The following is a 23,364-nucleotide window of genomic DNA, read 5'->3' as shown; positions in this document are numbered from 1 at the left end:
CTCTGTAGGTTATGAAAAAAAATGATTTTTTGAATACTCTTTGTTCTAAGGCTTGACTGATTTAATATTTGAGAGGTCAGGATACAAGACACTATTCAAAACATGGGTAGAAAAAAGACAGACTCCTTGTCATTTAGGAGTTTACAACCTAGTGAAACAAGATTTATAATATAAGGTGCTCTCTGTACAGATTTTTTTTTAAAAAAATCCATTCTATTAGAAGATGAAGGACATGAAATAGAAAAATGAATTATTGAAATATTCCGCTTGATTGCCTCTTGCTCCCCCTCCTCCCCTGGCATTGGGGAAGAAGAAGAAACCTCTTTGCTTTTCCTCCTACCACTTCTTTCAAAACAGTGACCGTGGGTAGCCGTTGCTTCCGACAGTTTTTGGAGTTACTTCTATGCAAGGTAGGAAACCATCAAAAGAGGACTGCAGACAGACAAAGAAGGCACACAGCCAAGGATCTGAGTTGCAAAAAATCAAACAAGCAGTGTTTATTTTTATTTTTTTGAAGAAAAGATCATGTTTAAAAACATTACTCTTATATTGATATTATGGATATCACTTGTTAGTAATAAGTAATTTGTTGTTTAAGAACTGTTTTTTTTTTCTTAACAAAAGAAGAGACATTTTTATTGTATCCTGAACTTTTACTTTATGTCATTATGTTTTTAACTGCTGTAGATGGAATGTTGATAGCTTAATTTTATTTTATTTTTATTCCTCATGGTGCTTAGTATATTGTTCACACACAGCAGTCCCTTGATCTGGTTATCTATTTGTTTAACAAACCACCTCAAACTCAGGAGCATAAAACAGCAACCATTTTTTTTATGCTCATGTACTCTGTGGCTAGGAATCTGGACAGAGTATAGTGGGGATGCTTCTCTTGCTACATGTTGTCCAGAGCCTCACTAATGGCTGACTAGGAGCTGGGGTCATCAGAGACAACTCACACCTATGTCTCCAGGTTCTGAGTTGAAATGACTAAGTATAGGCTTAGCTATGACTGCAGCCCTGAGCTCCTATTTGGTCTCTCCATGTTCCTTTGATTCTCAAAGCATGGCAACTATGAGAGCATGCATCTGGAAGGTGCGTGTGCAAATGACCAAGATGGGAGTTCATGGCTTTTTTCTGACCTACCTTCAGAAGCCATGTAGTGTTACTGAAACTGAATTCTGATGGTTACAATTGAATCACTAAGGACAGCTCAAATCAAGAAAGAGAAGGAAATGATATCCCTCTCCTTCATGGGAAAATATCAAGGTTATGTTGTCAAAGAATATGAGGAATAGAAGATATTGTTGTGATCATTTTTATGAAAAGCAATCTGTCATAATTTGCAATAAACAGTTGACAAACTTAATTTATTAATTTATTCAAGCTTAATTTAATTCTCAAGCAAAGGAGATAATACGTTTCAAGCTTCCCTGATGCCTTCACGAGTTCAGGATACATTAACCTTTGTACTTTCATTGTTTCTTATGTTTCTCTGGTTGGGGGTTGTCATGGCTAATTTTACGTCAGCTTGGCTGGGCCATAATGCCCAACTATGTGGTCAGACATTATTTTGGTGTTTCTATGAGGGTGTTTTTGGATGAGATCAACATTTAAGCTGGACTTTGAGTGAAGTTTATTGAATTTTCTAATGTGGTGGGCCTCATCCAATCAGTTGAAGGACCAAATGGATCAAAAGGCTGAACTCCTCCAAGCAAGAGGGAATTCTGCAGCAGAAAACCTTTAAAATTTAACTGCAATGTCAGTTTTTACTGGTTCTTTAACCCCTGAAGATTTTGGACTTGGTAGCCTCTATAAACACATAAGCCAATTCCTTAAAGGCAATCATACACACACACACACACACACACACACACACACACACACACAAACACATACATACATATATAGAATATATATATATTCTAATAGAAGTATATTTCTATCTATCTATTGACTGATTGATAAACATTTCCTATTGGTTCTGTTTATTTGGAGAAACCTGAGTAATCCAGTGGTGCTCTCTGGGTTACAGAGAATAGAATTGTAGCCTAGAATAGATTGGCCAAGGTTTTCCCTGGTGTTTCTGACTCAAGACTCTAAATTTTCCCAAGCTAATTATTCTTCTTACTACTGTTCCAAAATTAGAGTAGTATTTGAACCAAATTAAAAATAAACTTGGCTTAGTCACTTTATGCTTTAAGAATCCAGGAATGTGATCTTGTACCTCTGTATAATGCTGGCAGTATCTGGTTGACTTTATAATAGGCCATGATTAAAAAGTAACTTTTAATGTTGCTTTCTTCTGAAGAGTAAGTCAATCAAACGTTCTTGGGCAGCACCCACCCTTTTCAATCAGCAGATGACTATTAAGTATTTGGGGCTGACTTTCATATTGGTTGTTTAATTATGACACAGACATTTATAACAGGGCAAAGGATTTTCATTCCTGGGTCTTAATCATGATACAAATTCTGAGGCTACGTTGCAATTTTATAACAAAATCTATTTTCTTATGCTTTGTGGCTGCTTGTCCAGCTTTTCTTTTCATTTTCCTGTTGCTAATCTCATTAACAGATTTTTAAAAACTGGCCAATATATGTGATGTCATTTTCAAATTTGTGTTGACTATGCTTACTCTCTGATCATCATTGTATTTTTAGTTCATTTTTGTCTGTGAAGATGTATTCTTTTAAAAATATGTAGATAGGAGACCTTCAGCGCTGGTCTCACCTATGATACTGTGCAAGACCAGTAACAAAGTAAAACTTTTTTTTGGACTGAACCTTTTAAAACACCTGAGAACACAACTATGTGGGCTGCTCCGGGGAGCCACGGTTAGTTGATGAGAACTGGCAAAGGAGATGAAATGTATTTGTAAACTCTGCATTTGGGGCTATTTGCCTCCAGCACTCCGACCACTTTTGTCAGATTTCTGGACTATGGGACCAAGACACAGTAGATACTTATTCTAGCTTTGTTAATAGTGATAGACTTGTTCTTCTAAGAATACAAATATTTTTTAAAATGTTATTTAAATCACATCTGAGAAAAGGATTGACTAGAGATAAGCCACAGTGGTGATGTTACCTCAAGGTTTCTCTCAGAGCTCTAGTGATACCTGGGAAGATGATCAACTTTTGGTGCTCCCTAATTAGTTTTTGGTTAACTGGCTTATGCTGTCCCAGAATTTACAACACTTTTTTTTTTTCTTTCAGTTCTTAATCAAGAAGTACATAGTTGCAGAGATAAAAACAAAAAAGATTTTCCAAGAATACAAGTGCTCCATAATAATCCAAGGAAAATTTGATGTCAGCTTTTCCTCTCTATTGTTAGAGGTAACACATTCGAGGTGGCATGCAAACTGTTAAGTGGTTAGGCTTGTGTATAGCAGTTCATGCTTTAGAAAATTCTTTGTAGTCTCACTCTGCACTTTAATCTCTGGGATATGAAGAAAGTGTTATGAGATTTTTTTATAGATGGAAGCAAATTGTAACCCATTAATCACAAAAACAAATTAAACAGATCCATTAAAGTCCTGTGGTAGATCCAAACTTCTCTCTGTGGTTTTATGATGGTTACAGATCCCTATTAAAAACAAAGGTTTTAGCCAGAGCAGTAGTGCATGAAGCAGAAATGTTTCCCACTATTCTTTCCTGTAATTCTCTTTATATCTTTTAGGAATGGTGCATACAACTGCAGAAGTTTTCACACATAGCCTTCCATCTGCCAGCAGCTCAAGCTGGCAGGAATAGGCAGCTTTTCATGGGTGTGAACAGAATTGATTTATACACACCACTGGATCTGTTCCAGTGTATTTTCTCAGCCAGGAACAAACGTAGTGTTGCAAATGAGCTGCACGGTAGGCTTTTATCTGATGTTTACTAGGCTGCACACACCAAGTGCTCAAAGAAGCACAGGGGGAGAGTGGGTATCACATTCATCAATTCACGCTAGAAGCAAAGAAATGACTGTTATGTTATGAAGGATGTTTAGCGAGGACTTAGGAGAAATGTAGGCAAGCTTCGTAGGTCATGCTGAAGAAGAAAACCAGTGGGTGCCATGAAATCCATACTTCCGTAGAGCAGATTTTAGAATTTAAGGAAATGAAGAGAGGTGCACAAGAGGGAGGAAAGGGGATGGCCACAGATAGAAACCGCTCTCTTTCACTAGCACCCAAATCTTACTCAGGGATTGGTACGAATAATCAGAAGAAGAACAACAACAAAGTTTACATTACCTGGAAGAATGCTCTATTTTTTGCAGGTTATGTAGTGACGTAACCATATAACCTGCTTATCTGCTTGACAGACGTGACATTCCTAACACACGTTTTCTTGATGACTTTTCCAGGTACAATAGATTAGATATTAAACTGAACTAATAATATTCTGGTCACTAAACTTAATACAACTTTAAAGTCATTTTTTGATACATTGAGTGTCTTGATAGTTGAAAAGGATATGATATCTTTAAGACAGATGTAGCTTCTCACAGGGCATTTATGTGGGCATGTGAAATGATTCTTACTGTAGTAGAATTTTCTACTACTTTTGAGTGCACATTACATATTGAGACTCATTTGTTGGGAGCAATTTGAAAGTATGTTTAGTTCTTTGATAGGAAAGTGTAAAATTTATAAAAATTCTCACATTTGAAATTTATTCTCAAAGGGAAAAAATCTCTGTATTTATCAGCTTATCAATATACTTCAGTTCTGTTCTAGAAGCATAAAAATAATTTTTCTGATAACTTTAAAAAACGAAAAACAGCAATTGCAGTTGTTGAAAAAGAACAGTTTTGAATAATGTATCTATGAAGACACTGCAATGGATTTATAATAACATTTTTTAATATTGTTTAACCTCATTTTTAGGATACACTTTAGGGTTTTTTTTGGTTTTTTTTTTTTTTTAACTAGTGTTGAATCCAATTAGAGAATGTACATTCCCAGTGAATATGTGATTTTCTGTAAAGGTAGCATAACATCTTTGAACTGAAAAAAGTTTCCTGACTGACATAGGAAAAGAGGGGAGCGGGGATTCTATGTTAGATATGGCAACCTTCAGGAGAAGAATTGGGGTAGCCAAGACCAGGGCCTAGGTCATACTATAGAGCTTATTCCTGAGTCAAGTGCATAGGACAAAGAAATACCTGCCTCAAGCCTGAACCCGAAACATAGACTGTAGGGAATGGGCTAGCAGCTGATGGCAGATAAATCCAGGAAGACAAGCAAAAACTTGAGGAGACAGACCTTAGTTTCTGGAGGCTAATTAATGAGGTGGTCTGCTCTTGAGGACACCATCCAGGGCATGTGGGCTGTACTCTCCCACTCAAGGTCCTTCGTGTCTGGCTGCTGCTCTGAGCTTCAGAAAGCCACTATGTACCTCACTTCTCATCTGGGCCAATATTCCATCTTTCTTTCTCTCCTCACCACCTCCTTCCCATGCTGGGGATGTCACTTTTCATGGTGTGTTCTTTCTCCATCTACCCATTTTTTTTAAAAGAAGATTTGTTTATTTTAGAAAGAGAGAGAGAGTATACACTTGCACATAAGTGAGTGGGGGTGAGGGGCAGGGAGGGAGGAAGAAGCAGACTCCCCACTGAGTACAGAGTCTGCCAAAGATGCAGGGCCCCATCCTAGACCCTAAGATCATGACCTGAGCCAAAACCAAAAGTTGAAGCTTAACTGACTGAGCCACCCAAGCACCCCCTTCTATCCATCTTTTAAACACCTTCTTCTTATTTTTGAAGGTTTCTTTGAATCACACTTCATTGGTGGTGACCTTGGACAGCTAAAGTTTTCTCTTCCTCAGTGTTCTGGTAACACACTATTGTTGTATATACCGTGTTATGTGCTAATTAATTATTTATGTCTGTCTTTCCTTTAACCCATGTACCCCTAGAAAGGAAGATTTTGTTGAATGCACATTCACATCACTGGTGCCTGGCACACAGTAGGAGTTTATTAACAGATTCTTAAATGGAATCGTGTTATGTTCCAGTAACTTTCCTCCATTCTTGGGAAATGAACTGCATGTGCTTATAGGATTTTGAAACTAAAAAGAAAAACAACAAAATTCTTACATTGATTATAGTATTTCTCATCTGCACCTAAAAAACCCCAAAACCTTAAAAGTCTTAAAAGATGCCAACCTTGTACAACCAAAACAAAGTAAAATGGTAATAATCCTACTAGTTTAACATCTTCCACATTACGTTCTAGAACTTGACCTCATACATCCATATTCTACACAGCTGTATGTTGTTAAAAGTCTGTAATTTTCACCTAATAGAACATCACAAATATTCTCCCAGGTACTGACAGTATCTAAAATTATCGAATGCAGTGATTTCATAATATTACTTGTGTTTTGCTACGTTTAACTACATGGAAGTGGTAAAAATCTAACCCACTGACCACCAATTCTGAAGGGGGTTTTTCTTCTTTGTGCTTTGTTTTGCCAAATCGCTGTATCACAGGAGAATCGATTTCTATGAGAGGTAACTGTTACCTATAAACTTAAGCATGGTTTTAAATTCTCTGGCAAGAGATTTAGACATCAACTTTTGAGAGAAGTTAGATGAAACTAAATATAAACAAAATGTTTTGACCAGAGGGCTATAATCTGACTGTGAAATAAAAGGTTTGACTATCTTATGGATGTCTTGCCAAGACTAAAAGCCTCATACATAGAGTAGGAACGTGCCTGCTGTCTATGTACTCAACTTCTTCATCTGACCTTGCTCCTTCAAAGATGCACTTGTTACAGAATGTCAGTCACTAATGAGGCCTAAAGTAATTGAGGCTGATTGAGCTGGCAAGATGCTGCCTAATTAGAATGATAAATGGAACTGGCTGATCAAGAATGGAGGAGTGAATGGCACAGAGGGTATGAAACAAGGTCATTCTGTCAAAGAGGACCACTCATTTGACCATCCCCCCAATAATGATTGTCCTTCATGCCGTGTGAACCCATACACTAAACAATGTATGCAGATCATTTTATGTAGAATTTTTTGACTCTACTTTCTTAGGCAAAGTGTGATGAGGGTTTAGTGATTCCCTGGATAAGTCATTCGATATGAACACAAGAACCAACCATTTTAAGCCATATAATTCTCTGTTTTTTAAGCGTAAGGATTTGTGGGTGCATTAGTTCTCTAAACAAATATAGGGTACCTCAAAATTAGCCTTATGAGTTCTATCATGTTAAACTTTCCACATCACATGGGAAGTACGTCAAATAACTTCACTTGTTTGAAGGGCACAGATAAAATTTAGTCGTAGCATCTTTGAACTTGAACCATGTTTAAAAAATCTTTTTATTAAAAAAAATCTTTTTATTTCTTTAATATGTTTGTTAGAATCACTTGCGTTTTATTATTTTAACATTTCTTCCCTTTTAAACAAAACATCACCGTTATTCTTTAAACCGATGTAGATGTAAATGTATATAGATTCATAAATATTTCAAAGACAATGTAATTTTTGCTCAGGTTATTTGGTAATGCCTTATGTATTTGCCATTATCTGGGAGTAATTGCTCTCAGAGAAAGCTGCAGCTATTCCTACCAGGCCGTATCTAAGTCATTTTTAGTAGTAAACTCTCTAAAGTACATAATCCATCTTCAGAGCACCCATCCCCAAATCTCCTGGAACATAGCCCTTAATGGCACATGGCAATTTTCTAGGGCGGTTGAGGCTTGTCACTTTAGACATCATTTTAAAATTTGTGTGCCCAACGATACAGTCTCCAACTTCTCAGAGCACCTGGCTGACGTTCAGTAGGAGTGAAATTCTTTGACCTTGGATCATAATTTGACTTTGGCAAAAAGAATCTGAAAAAAAAAAAAAAAAGAACATGTAACCTGCTTTTTTTTTTTTTAAAAAAAAGAGGAGGTCAGCAATATTTTGGGGGAAATAATTGATAAGAAGTGACATTAAATTGATGTGATATTAAAAGAACTCAGTGAATGGCATTTGGAAGTAATAATTATCCCATCCACAAAAATCCCATTCATTAGTTTATCTGTCACCTCCTTCAGTGGTGAGTAAGCAGGGTGTTTTTCCAGGCCAGATTTCCTAAGGGTCCTGTGTTTACACTTCCACTTCTGTAGTCTTCCCTAGGGACTTAGTTATGGGTATAAACTTGCAAGATCCACAGGTAAGTATGTCATCTCTCCAGCTTCACCACTGTTTGCTTGACTTCCTAGGTTTCCCTGAAATTGACTGAATTTAGAAGGGAATGTTTAAGAGTATACCCTTTGCACACAGTGAGGCCTGACATAGTACTGTCCCCGGTAATTACTATGTATGTGGTTTTGGACAAGTTTTTGACCTCCATAAAATGAACAGAATGATGCTCACTCCACTGGCTTGTTTTGAAGATTAAAGAAGGTAATGTATCTAAAAAGGTCAGCATCATGGCTGGTACACAGAAAGCCCAGTAAGTGGTCGATAATGGTGCTGCTTACACACCTAGTGGAAGCAACTAGTCAATGAGTAAAACTTTTCTTCTCTTGCCACTCTCCCCCGACTTCTGCAACTCCAGCCTGAGATTGGCGTCTTTCTCTCCTTTACAACTTTTTTTGTTTATTTGTTTTAGTTTTTTTTTTTTTAATTTTTCTTTTTTCTGGCAGAGTCACTTCCAGTCTCTGTCCTTCTGGCAACTGTCCCTTCTCTATCAATCTACAGCCCCTTACCACCTCTCCGCCCAGCTGTCATATTGCCATTCCTTCCCCCGCTGAACGTCCTCTGTCATGTTGCCAATTCTCCTGCTGACACTAGGCATGACTAAAACTGTCAGTCATCCCTTTCAGGCTCCCTTATATCCACTTTATAAATGTATTAGGCAGTCTCTGCTTTATGAAACAGAATACATTGGATGGAAACTTTTATAGAAGACACAGGGTCATGTCCATGAGCACCAATTATTTTTCTGTCCTATACACTTACAAGAATCATTTAAGTATAGAGGTTGCTTGTCCTCATGCTAAATGGATTTATTTTAAAGTTTTTTTTGTCAAGAAATATATGACTTCTCCAGACAAAGTAGATGTGTCCTGTTGCTTGACCATGAAACATACCTATGTTGCTCATGCATTATATAAACATATCCTCTTTCACTTGTACTTCAGTGGTTTTCTTTTTTGGGTTGCTTATTTTTAAATTTTTTTTTGTTACTGGAAAAAGCAGGGAAAGAGCTTATGGTCCAATATTGATAGCTACTGTATTTATATGGAGAATATAACTTCTCTTCCTGAATGTGATGATCTCCAGTTTTCCATCCAACTACAAAATTATAATTCTAACACCAAATTGACTTTGTGTAAAATAGTTCTATTTTATATGTGATTTTACTGTTAGCACCTTCAAACCTCTTGGAATTTTGGAATTAGGTGAAACAAATATATGTATACAGTGGTATATATACATATAATGTATATAATGAATGTAATATATAATATACCCTATATATTATACAGCTTATGTAATCTATATATTATATGTGCTATATATATTATATATGTATTATACATATAGTTGACTCCTGAAGAATACTGTTAGAACTACACGTGTGTACTTATACATGAATTTTTCTCTATATAGCACAGTACTTTAAGTGTATTTTCTCTTCCCTATTATTTTCTCTTTTTTTTAAAGATTTTATTTACTTATTTGAGAGAGAGCATGAGCGAAGGGAGGGATAGAGGGAGAAGCAGACTCCCTGCTGAGCTGGGGCTTCATTCTAGGACCCTGAGCTGAAGACAGGTGCTTAACCAACTGAGCCATCCAGGCGCCCTTCCTTATCATTTTCTTAGTAACATTTTCTCTTCTCTATCTTACTTTGTAGTAAGGATATAACATATATAACATGCAAAATATGTGTTAATCAACTGTTTATATTGTCAATAAGGCTTCTGATCAGTAGGAGGCTATTAGTAGTTCAGTTTTAGGGGAGTCAGAACTTATATGTGGATTTTTGATTGTGTGTGGGAGGTTAGTGCTCCCATATTATTCAAAGGTCAACTGTATATATGATTATGAATTATATATATATATATATGATATAATACTATATTCTATAGACAATATAGAATATTACATTCTATATATTATATATATATGAATATATATATATATATATATATATATATATATGAATTGCATTTATTTCCTAAAGCTGCTATAACAAATTACTACAAACTAGATAGCTTAAAACAACGATTTATTCTCTCACAGCTCTGGAAGCTAAAAATCTGAAATCAAGGTGTTAGTAAGGCCATGTTCTTTCTGAAGCCTCTAGGGGAGGACCCTTCCTTGCCTCTTTGTAGCTCTTGGTGATTGCCAGCAATCCTTGGGAAATCTGAAGAGAAACTGCTCTGCAGTCATTGGGTCTAACTAAAAACCGCAGTGACGCTCAGGTTCCTCTTCTATCTTTCACGTTGAGGAAGACATTTTCCTTACCCATAACCATTCATCTATCAGTGGACACGGAGGTTGCTTCCATATGTTGGCTATTGTAAGGAATGCTGCAATAATCTTGTGCGTATATCTTTTTAAATTAGTGTTCTTGGGGGTAAAAATCCAGTAGTAGAGTCATTGGAACATATGGCATTCTTATTTTTAATTTTTTAATGAAATTCCATACCATGTTCCACAGTGGCTATACCAGTTTACATTTCCACCAACAGTGCATCCTCACCAAACTTGTTATTTGTTGTATTTTTCATTTTAGTCATTCCAACAGGTGTTAAGTGATATCTCGTTATGGTTTTGATTTGCATTTCACTGATGGTAAGTGATCTTGAGCATCTTTTCATATATGTGTTGGCTATTTGGTTGTCTTTTTTGGAAAAAATATCTATTCAAATCCTTTACCCATTTTTAAATTGTTTATTTTTTGCTATTGAGTTGTATAAGTTCTTTATATATTTTGGATAGTAACCCCTTAGTGGATGTATCATTTGCATACATCTTCTCTCATTCAGTAGGTTGACTTCTCATTTTGTTGATGGTTTCCTTTGCTCTGCAAAAGCTTTTCATTTTGGTGCAGTCCAACAGTTCATTTTGCTTTTGTCTTCCTTGCCTGAAGACACATATCTAGAAAAATATTGCTATGGCCAATGTCAGAGAAATTATTGCTTGTGTTTTAGGATTTTTATGGTTTCAGGTCTAACAGGTCTTTAGTTCATTTTGAGTTTATTTTTGTGTGTGGCATAAGAAAGTGATTCAGTTTCAGTATTTTGCATGTAGCTGTCCAGTTTTCCCAGCACCCATTTATCGAAGAGACTGTCCTTTCTCTATTGCATATTCTTGCCTCCTTTGTCTTGACTTAACTGACCATATAACTGTGGGTTTATTTTTGGGCTCTCTATTCTGTTCCATTGGTTATGTCTCTATGCCAATACCATGCTGTTTTGATTATCAAAGCTTTGTAGTATATCTTGAAATCTGGGATTCTGATATCTCCATCTTTGTTCTTCTTTCTCAGGATTGCTATGGCTATTCAGGATTGTTTGTGGTTCCTTACAAATTTTAGTATGGTCTGCTACAGTCATGTGAGAACTGTTCTCAGTATTTTGATGGAGATTGTATTGAATCTACAGACAGATTGCTTCAGATGAACAAAAACAGGTACTAATGTAGGTCTCTTATAAAAGAAGGGGCCTAAGGCAAATTTTGGAAAGTAGGGATACTCTTTGCTTTGTGTCATTTGGCTTATTAAGAGTTTCATAGGAATGTTCTACTTTCAGAGAAAAGGAGGAGCCTGTATACCAGTAAAGCAGAATCAAACCCTTTAGCACCTATAACATTTATTACATGTTCCAATTTTTAAACTAATACACTGGAGCAGAGGAGATGACAATGTGAGCAGAATTCATAGCTAGTCTTTTAGGTTATAACAATCTAAATGTACTGAAAAAAATGCAGGAACTTCAGATGTACTATTTAGCCAATTAATGACATACAGAAATAAAAATATTAGTCTGCAAGGCTTTCATATTTTTTCAACATCATCACTACCATCAATTAGATGTGTTGTTAGCTACCCTGTGTGCATTATGTACTAATGTTATATTACTTGCTTAGAAATCAAATGTCAGATTCTTACTCAGATAAAACTTAAAATATAATAGAGATGAGACGTTTACCCCAATGGTGCTAACAGAAATGCTTGCACATATAAACATAAAGGTGTGAGTCATTGCTAAAAGTCTAGAAACTGATTTTTACTATACTAGCTATATAGTTAGTGCTTTTGTTGGCAACAGGTTCTTAACCTAGTGATATATTTGCTTAGGTGTGGTCACTTTGTAAGTTTACATTTTGAATGAAATTGGGGATACCGCATCATCTGTGAACGGATCATTGAATTTTGCACTGACCCTTAACTTCTAGTAGCAGAGAGACCTTTCACAGGATGCAAGGGTGAGCATGTTGACAGTCTGAACATTCTCATCATAGCAGTCAACAAAACAACTAAAAGCATATATCTTGTTAAAATGAACAAGTAGGATCATGTTTATTTGCTAAAGAACAAAAAGGGCCATTTGCAATATTTAGCTGGATACAACTCAATGACTTTATTAATAGGAGAAACCCAGCATTAATCAGCATTGTTAAAAATCAAGGAAATTTATTTCCTGACTAAAGAAAAAAGCAGCTATGAACCAAGAATTTGACAATATTTTAAGAAGGTTTTTCTTTGGGGAAAGCTGAGCTAACCAACTATTGCTGTGTGCATGAGATTCTGTTTCTCAAGTATATTTCTCTGGGTTGCATATTATTTCAATTTAATGCTTCTTTTCAATTCAGTCCATCCAAAGACCAGTGTAATCATGAATGCAGCATAGTGGGTAGCCTCGGACCCATACCTTTGCTACATCTATTGTCTCCTGTGTGACCATTTTGTGCTTGTGTACAAACTCAACCTTCCTGATAGCATTAAATGAATGTCAGAAGCAGTAAACTCCTTTGTCTGTTAAATAAATATAGAGCCACCATTGTTCATTTCTAGGGGTCATTGGTTAGGAAAATGGGAGATCAAAAATAGGGGACAGGAAAACAAAAAGGTTAGCACAAAATCTAGTTCCAGTGGCAATAATAACTTGAAATAATTTTTTCATAGAATTTTGTTTGGAAATTGCACCTGAGGAACCAGAAGGATTAGGAAAACCTTGCTAGTCACTGCAGGGTGCAGCTAAAGGCAGGCTCATTGAAGTTGCAGTTTAAAAATGATAAGGTTTAATAAATCTCTGTGGGTAGATTTATCTCATAATTGCAGATCATATTTAGAGGACTGGACTAATTAGACTTGATTTGTATATGCTTTAGGCTTAATTGAAAGTCAGTTTTTCCTATGTTACTTCAAAATGATTCTTAGTTAATGGGAAGGAGGTAACTTTTGTATAAGCTAAATTCTAAAACATGACTGTGTTTATCTTCTTTGCATGTGAATTGCATACTGCTCAGTTGTTATGAAATACAGTCACTCTACTAAACAAAGAAAAGATGCTGATTTCTTTGGTCTGTGATTTGTGATACTAAAATGTGATATTTAGAGATAAATCTTAAAGAGAACCCAACAATATCTTTATTCCCACAGGGAGTTATATGTTAATAAGGAAACAAAAGGATAACAATAAAAATAATTTCCTCTATGTAGCACCCTTTGTTTAACAAGGCCACTGTTGATGGCTGATTAATTACTTAAAAAAAAGCTAAACCTAAAGTATAATATCTTATTGCAAAAAAATTATAATACCTTTGCAATATTTAAATTAGCATGGATGCAGATATGACTAATGTTATATGTTGGTTCCATTATGAGGCCATTATTATTTAAATTTCACATTAATATTCATCCATTCTGGAACTTTGTCTTTGGATTTCCATAATGTTTCTCTTGGTCCTCATTAGGGTATCTCCATTCATATGCTGCTTATTACTAATGTGGCTACACACATTTGACTGTCAGTCCAATTATGGACGAAATCCACAGTCCTTTAAGTACATTGCCTAGTAATCTTTATGTAATATAGCAAACTTCCTTGTTATTCAGATTCTTTTTGAAATTATTGAGGGGATCCAGGATAAGAGGAGGGTTCCAGTACTTTTGTGTCACTTCTTTGGTAGAGTTATTTTTCGGTTTTCCTTCCTAAGATTAAATTTATGACTGACTAGATCATGTGTATAGTTACATGATAAATTTGGAAAGCATCAGGAAGTCACTCTTACCTCGAAATAATAGTATCCCACTTTTATTCTCTAATTAAATACATCTGAATTTCCATCATTAGATTTTCTTTAGGTAAAAGTTACACTCCCTCCAGTGAGTAAAAATGAAGTTGATCAGTGCAATCCCAGTCAAAATCTTAGCAAGTTATTTTGGGGATACAGAAAGGTAAAAGACCCAGAACACTCAAAACAATATTGAAGTAGAAGAACAAAGAGAACTGACACTCCAATTTCAAATGTACAATAAACTTACAGTAATCAGGAGGCTGTGATATTGGTCAAAGAATAGACAAATTGACCAATGGAACAGATAGTCAGTTTCAAAAAATGGTGCTGGAAACTGGACATCCACATACAAAAAATTAACCTAGACACAGACCTTCAGTCTCTCAAAAACTAACTTTAAATGGTTCACATATTTAAACATAAAATGCAAAAGTATAAAACTTCTAGAAATAAACGTAAGAGAAAACCCAGATGGCCTTGGATATGGTGAGGAAATTTGGATATAATACCAAGGCACAATCCATGAAAGGAATCACTGATAAGCTCAACTTAATTAAAATTAATAACTTCTGCTCTGGAAGAAGCAATGTCGAGAAAATGAGAAGACCAACTAGGTTGGGAGAGAATGTTTGTAGAAGACACATCTGTTAAAGGACTGTTGTCCAAAATACATAAAGAACTCTTAAAACTAAACAAACTGAGGGTTGCTGGAGTGGAGGGGTGGTGGGAAGGATGAGGCGGCTGGGTGATGGACTTTGGAGAGGGTATGTGATATGGTGAGTGCTGTGTATTGTGTAAGACTGATTAATCACAGATCTGTACCCCTGGGGCTAATAATACATTATATGTTAACTTTAAAAAAACACATTAAGATACCACTTTACACCAGTTAGAATGGCAAAATTTGACAAGGCAAGAAACAACAAATGTTGGAGGGGTTGTGGAGAAAGGGGAACTCTCTTATACTGTTGGTGGGAATGCAAGGTGGTACAGCCACTTTGGAAAACAGTGTGGAGTTTCCTCAAAAAGTTAAAAATAGAGATACCCTATGAACCAGCAATTGCACTACTGGGTACTTACCCCGAAGATACAGATGCAGTGAAAAAGGCCACATTCACTCCAATATTCATTGCAGCAATGTCCACAATAGCCAAACTGTGGAAAGAGCTGAGATGCCCTTCAACAGATGAATGGATAAAGAAGATGTGGTCCATATATACAATGGAGGATTATACCTCCATCAGAAAGGATGAATACCCAACTTTTGCATCAGCATGGATAGGACCAGGGAGATTATGCTGAGTGAAATAACTCAAGCAGAGAAAGACAACTGTCATATGGTTTCACTTATTTGTGGAACATAAGCAATAGCATGGAGGACATTAGGAGAAGGAAGGGAGAAATGAAGGGGAGGGGGAGACGAGCCATGAGAGACTCTGGAATCTGGGAAACAAACTGAGGGCTTTAGAGGGGAGGAGGTGGGAATGGGTTAGCCTGGTGTTGGGTATTAAGGAGGGCACGTATTGCATGGAGCTCTGGTTATTATATGCAAATAATGAATCATGGAACATCACATCAAAAACTAATGATGTAGGGGCACCTGGGTGGCTCAGTGGGTTAAGCCTCTGCCTTTGGCTTGGGTCATGATCTCAGGGTCCTGGGATCGAGCGCCGCATTGGGCTCTCTGCTTGGCAGGGAGTCTGCTTCTCTCTCTCTTTCTGCCTGCCTCTCTGCCTATTATGACCTCTGACTGTCAAATAAATAAATAAAATCTTTAAAAAACAAACAAACAAACAAAACCTAATGATATACTGTATGGTGACTAACATAATATAATACTTACAAAAATAGGAAAAGCACTCTTAAAACTCAAGAATAAGATAACACTAAGCAACAATCTAACTAAAAAATTGGCAAAAGACCTTAAATAATGGACACCTCACCAAAGAAAATACACAGATGCCAAAAAATTATATGAAAATATAACTCATATCATATGTCATCAGAGAAATGCAAATTAAAGCAACATACCTCTACACATCCACCAGAATGGCCCACATTCAGAATGCTGACAACATCAAATCCTGATGAGGATGTGGAATGACAGGAACTCTCATTTGTTGCTGGTGGGAATGCAAAATGGTACACTCACTTTGGAAGACTTCTGGTGTCTTACAAAACTAAATTGTTCTTATCATGTGATCCAGCAATCCTTGGTATTTACCCAATGGAGCTGATAATGTGTCCACCCAAAACCTGCACATAGATATTTATAGCAGCTTTATTCACAATTGCCAAAAGTTGGAAACAACCAAGATATCCTTCTGGGTGAATAGAGAAATAAACTGTTATATATCCAGATAACGGAATATCAAATATCACTAAAAAGAAATGTGCTATGAGGCTATGAAAAGACATGAAGTTACCTTAAATTCATAATATTAAATGAAAAAAGCCAATATTAAGAGGTTACATACTGTATGATTCTAACTATATGACATTCTGGAAAAGGCAAAACTATAGTGACAGTAAAAAGATCAGTGGTTGCTAAGGAGAGGGTGGTCTGAACAGGCAGAGCATAAAAGATTGTCAGAGCAGTGAAACTGGGGGCAGAGGGCATATGGGAACTTGTTCTTTCTGCTCAGTTTTGATCTGAACCTAAAACTGCTCTAGAAAATAAAGTCTATTTAAAAAGGAAAGAAAAACAATAAAATATTCCTATTCAATAAACAGAACAATGAAATTAACCCTTATACCCATTGGGCTAAATCATCAATTTTTTTTTTTATATTTCCTTGACTTTCAAGAAAAGTAATTTCTCTTACAGAAAGCTCAATAACCTATATTAAGGGGAACTTCAATTCTCCTTCTTCCCACCAAACTTACTGTGCATCCCAAGACTTTTTATATGACAAATAAAAATAAAATACGACATATACTTCTCGTATATGCCCAATGGCTTGATGAGGGATGAGATTTAATAATTATATAATTGACCCTTGAACAACATGGGGGTTAGGAGCTATGACAGCTCATGCAGCTGGAAATCTGTGTATAACTTTTGACTCTCCACTGACTTTACTACTAATAGTCTACTGCTGACCAGAGCCTTACCAATAACATAAAAACTTAATTAACACAGATTTTGTGTGCCATATTTATTATATACTTTATTCTGACAATGAAGGAAGCTGGAGAAAAGAAAATGCTATTAAAAAGTCATAGGGAAGAGAAAATACATTTATAGTACTGTACTTTGTTTATAAAAATATGTACATATAAATGGACCCATGCAGTTCAAAACAGTGTTGGTCAAGGGTCAACTGTATACCTAAGGATGATGATTGTTGGCAGGCAAGAGAGGGGGTGTGAGAAATCTGAGACAGAGTCTAAGAAAGGGAGAGAACAAGTAGAGAATCAGAAGGGTCTGAGAAATATCTTAAGAAAGAAAACAGTAGAATAGACCCAGAATGACAAGTAAGTTTGCAGAGTCATTTCATGATTGTGCTGAGATTCAGAAATGGGAAAAGGAAAAGATGAGTCTTGAAAGGAAGAGATAAGAGAACAGGCTGAGACAGCCAGCGAACGGCAGAATGGGCTTGAGCATGCATGGTAGGAACCCTATGTAACACACATCCTGTCATAACTTTGTGTCCATCATTCAGCACCTTGTTTTCCAATAGGTATAGGTGAGACCTCTCCTCCCAGCAATTGACTGGTAAGTCAGATGTCTCTCAGTGAGTTGGGGTGATTGCTTGTTGTGAGATTTTTGTTAGAAATCTGGCGAGAGCAGAGAGCTATTTCTGTAGAATAGGTGAGAGAAAAAGAGTGCTGGATTAAAGGGCAGTGGGCATTAGAGAGCGGCGATGTTGACAGAGACCCACAAGATGCTTTCTAGCTTTTCCTGAAGGCAGGCTCCCTTGCTGCAGAGAGCATGGCTAGTGTGCTACAGACCATATGGGGGGGAAAGAAGACCGCAGTTTATTATTAAACAAATGATTAAGTGCAGATGTTTTTAATTAGTTAAGTTAGTTTAAATGACATTAAAAGCTAATATTTCATGAACTTTTTATTTTTGAAAGGTAAATCTTATAGCTTGTAAATTTATAACTGCATCACAAAGGGTGATACAGTCAAAACTTATAAACGTCAAAGGAAGCAAAACAGCTTGGTGAGCAGCAAATATGGGGGCCTATGGAAAGCTAAAATAGCTTCTAATGCTTAAGAAATGCCATTCTTGGGGTGCCTGGGTGGCTCAGTGGGTTAAGCCTCTGCCTTCGGCTCAGGTCATGATCCCAAGGGTCCTTTGGGCTCTCTGCTCAGCAGGGAACCTGCTTCCCTTCCTCTCTCTGCCTGCCTCTCTGCCTACTTGTGATCTCTGTCTGTCAAACAAATAAATAAAATCTTTAAAAAAAAAGAAATGCTATTCTTAAGGGCTTTATTGATGTATGAGTAGGAAAGTAGATGGAGCTCATGCAATCTGGTACTAATATTCTGCTTGATTATTCATTGATATTTAATGTATATTGTTCACAACTTAGCAACATGAGGGAGAAATCAGTGCAAACATAGACATAGTATTCTAATCCTAACATTCAAGCCAAAGCTGATTTTTTTTCATGTATTAGACCTAAAGATGGATCAGCATTTGGCCCATTTTCTATATAGACTCTTAATCTCTTTTAAAAATATTCTTGATATTAGGTTTTGGGTTGATAGAAGTAATAGTTGCAAGGTGCACATAGCTTGAAATGAATAATACATGCTTTACAGTAAAATGCAGTGTCAAGTTTGAGTAAATACTCCATCATATTGAGAAACCAACAAGTTAGTCTGATGCTTGCACAAGTTCATAAGGCATGTGAACTCACATATGTGTTTGGGATCATAAGAATTTGTTATGTTTGCTATGCTCCTAATATCCTTATGAGGGTTTTATCAAGTTAATTACCAGTTGATTTATACACACAAACATACATGTATATATATGTATATATAAGTATCTTTCTATACATAGAGAAGATGGGGAGAGGGTTACAAGTATGAGTACAGCAACGAAGAATATATGAGGATTATTTTCATAAGAAATCAAACAAAATCAGTAACATCATATAATGTAGATCTTAGTGAATGAATAATCATATCAAAATCACATTATTGAACAATTGTCAAGTGGATATTGCTTAATATGATTTACTTAAAATGCTTCTATCAATCATTTTAGATGGTAAATATAGTTACTAAGATATTACTCTGTCATTCATTTTTCTCATTCAACCGGTAATTTAATGAATAAGTATATAATGGTCCAACTGCTAAGTGTTTTGAAAAAAGATGCAAATTTTGAGAGTATAGTAAGGGTAGTGTGGGCAAGTCAGATAATTACCTTGAGAAAGCAACTTAGCGGTGGCTGAATCCTGAATTGGGAGAGCTGTTAATTTGGTAAAGATGTGGGTGAGCAGTGAAGACCACATTCTGTTAAAGACATCAGCACGCAGAGAGTCCTTGAGGCAAATGAGAGCAGGAGAGAGGACCAAGGGATGAGGGCTGCAGGATCGGAGTGGTGCCTAACCTTCCCCGCGAGGCTGGGGAATTAGGACAGAATCATACAGTGAAAAATAGGCTTTGTCATAAATGTTAGTGCCTGTCTAAGAGGAATGTAATTCTATGGAGGATTTCAAAAAGAAGGATTTGCAGCTGCACTTTGCAAAGATTACTTTGGCATGTGAAGATAATAGATTGGAGGAGAAAGTCCAAAGGTGTAGACCTAGGGTTAAAAGTGGTAGAATAAAGTATTTTTATTTATTTTTCTTGAGACACACAGCAAGGGGGAAAAAAAAAGTATGTGTGTGCGTGTGTGTGTGTGTAATTATCAAGTAGTGAGATGACAACAAATGATGAATAACAACTGCTAAATAATAATCAGATATGCCCCCAAACAAGAGAGCATGTTGAGAGAAGAGACACTAATACTTTAAACCGCAGTTAGAAGACATACATCTTTAAAAGTAAGTGCTATACCTCTGAAAGGCGAATCCAGTGTTCCCTTGATTAGTAGAACAACATCCCAAGGTTTGGATGGATCAAAAGAAAAGTAGGGGGAGTCACTGACACTGCTCAGTTCCACGTCTGGAGGGAGACTGGCAGGAATGGAAAAAGGAGAGCACCCCGTTACCACTGAAGAAGCTTCCCTCTGAGGGAGAGAGATTGCCAGGGGAAGGATGTTTGAAAGGCTAGCGGGAGAGAGGCATGGGATTAGATTAAGGCTCCACCTCTAAAATCTGAGCATAGCACTGTACTGAATGAAAAAGAACACATTGGATTTTGGGAGAGTGTTTCGTCGAGGTACGTCTGAACTGAAATTTACATTCAGACAGCGGTGAGTACCACAAGTCACAGTTCGGAGAGGAACAAGGGCAAGATGTGTGCGGAGATGAGGCACCATGAAAATAAACAAAATAAGCATGTAAACACACGACAGTCACACACACACACAAAAACCAAAACAAACAAACAAAGAAACAAACAAAAAAACCCAGAAAAAAAGGAAGATAAAAGTAATGTCTGATAAGTTTTAGCTCTTGAATCAGAAGAAGACATCTGGAATTCAGTTCTCTATTGTATTACTTGTGAAAACGTGTATGCTTGTGTTTTCTTTCTTTTATTATTCTTCTTAATTATCTATTTATTTATCTTTTTTGAGAGAGAGTACACATGCAGGAAGAGAGGGGCAGAGAGAGAGGGAGAGAAAGAATCTTAATCAGGCTCTGGGTGAGGCAGGGCTCCTTCTCACCACCCTGAGATCATGATCTGAGCCAAAATCTGGTCAGACTATAAATCAGCTGAGCCACCCAGGCACTCCTGCCTGTGTTTGTTGTATCAGAGCTCAAAAAAAGGAAAAAAAAAAAACAGTTTAAAGAAGAGAACAGGCCAGTTAAAAGAACCAGGGTGAACTGACATAGCTCAGGAAGAAATGGAAGAAAAATAAAACAATTATAGAGTTACAGGAAAATTTAGAGGTAGTAAAAAGTAGAATGAACCTGACTAAAGGCAACATAAATTAGAGAACTGAGAAAAAAAAACACACAAAAAAGAAAACAAATGAATAGGATAATATAGGATAAATAGTATTTGAAGATGTAATATTTCTGGAAGATATACAAAGGAAATCAACAGACATATAATTTGTGTTCCCAAGAAGAAAATGTAGCTTGTGGAGAAGATATTTCAGTGGATGATAAAGTTGCCTTTTCTATAATAAAGGTGATAACATTCAGATCCTACAAAATTTGACTCAGAAAAGGCAATACCAAGAAACACACTGTGAGAATTAGAACTTAAAGTTAATGATAATAATAAAAAACAAATAGGCAGGATGCTTAATTTTTTTTTTCATATTTCATATGATGCTGGGAGATAATGTTGGACAACCTAAGAATATAATGTTCAGCTTAGTTTTCTTTCTTTGCTTTTCATAAAACTTGAATTCTTATTGAAAAATGTATTACTTGATAAAAAATGAAGCCAACCAAGGGATAATTGCAATGAAATTTAACAAATAAGGCAGGTATATGGCAAGATAAAGAATAGGCTAAGGTTTGACGTATTCAAATAAATATTTAAGATACCACTTCTTGTTTTATGTTCTTGTACTTTCCTGTACTTTATAATGAGTGAGTCTACAATGAGTCTATGTCATTTTTAAATAAAGCAAATACTTTAAAGTAATAATAATGGGAAACTAGTTGAAAGGAGTTTGTCACAGTTCGGGCACATGGGAGCTCAAGCTAGGAACATAGTGGGTTTGAAGAGGTGTGGACAGATGCCAAGGCTATAGGAGGTAAAATTGACAAGTACTGTTGATGAGATAGATATGGTCTGTGCCAGAGAAGGAGGAGGTGACAAGCAAAATATCTGCATTCTTGGCCTATACAACTTGCTGTGCTGTTGACTGTGACAAGAGATACCAGAAAAACTGTACCTGGAGGATTGAGTTAAATGTCATTATTTTATATATCATTTGACTCTAAAGTAGTGATTATCAAACTTCATATTGGGATGACTTCTTTTGATTGGCAAAATTATTTTGAGAATTCTCTTTTTGTCCCCTATGGAGCCTATAGAACAGCAATTATCAGTAGTATTATTATTATTCACATGACAATCATTGCTCCAGAGTGTAGACATTGGTGTTCTCTAGTGGTTAAAATATTCATTTCACTGAAGATTTTCTTTGTTGTGCAGAAGCTTTTTAGGTTACTGTAGTCCTACTCGTTTGTGCTTTTATTTCCTTTGTTTTTCTGTGTCAAATTAAAAAAAACAAAACAAAACAAAACAGCTTTCCTACTATCTGGGGAAGATTGTAACCTTTTCCCAGTTCCTACTAAGTTAGACGTCTGGCCCTCAGGCAAACCTTTTAAAGTATGCAGATGAATCCCCCTTTTTGTGTGAACTGTTGAAAGAGGGGTATTTTTGTCTGCTCCCTGTGTGCTGAACCCTGGAGTGCCCTGTGACTGATAAGAACTGCTTTTGTTTGTTATTGTCTTGTGAGTCTTTTGGAAATAAATTGTTTGGCATTTAGAGCTGTTTTGGAGGTCTATTGTCTGGTGGACACCTTAAAAGTTAGGGTGGTATGTATGAATCCTTCATTCCTCAGGGAAAAGCTGGGAGATTGTATGGTACTGTGCCAGGGATGGGGTTTAAGACCAGAATTTGTCTCACATTTTTCTGTTTGTTTTGATGTGTGTATTTTCTAATTTGCCTGATGCATAGGAGTCACTCAGCTAGTTTCTGGTTCTCAGTTGCTCCACGTGTGGTTAGGTATTTGGTGTATTTGAAAGAAGGGGAGGTCAGGAGTCTCCAATTCCCATCTTGGTCTACTCTGACTCTCACTGATTATTTTTATCTCCAACCCACTAGAGCAGAGATAACCTGAGAGCAGAGACCTTGCTTATCTTAGTCACTGCTGAATCCTAGCGCTTGGAGGGATACCCGCACACAGTAAACACTTCAAAGCACTTCTTGACTTACTGACTTAACCAGACTCAAAGGCCAGAAAATGTGTCATCTAATATTCTAGTTCAAATACTTATTTTGTAGGTTAAAAAAAAAAT

Source organism: Mustela nigripes, chromosome 5 (assembly GCF_022355385.1).
Source record: "Mustela nigripes isolate SB6536 chromosome 5, MUSNIG.SB6536, whole genome shotgun sequence".
In the NCBI taxonomy this organism is placed as follows: Eukaryota; Metazoa; Chordata; class Mammalia; order Carnivora; family Mustelidae; genus Mustela; species Mustela nigripes.
This window is presented reverse-complemented; position numbering follows the sequence as displayed.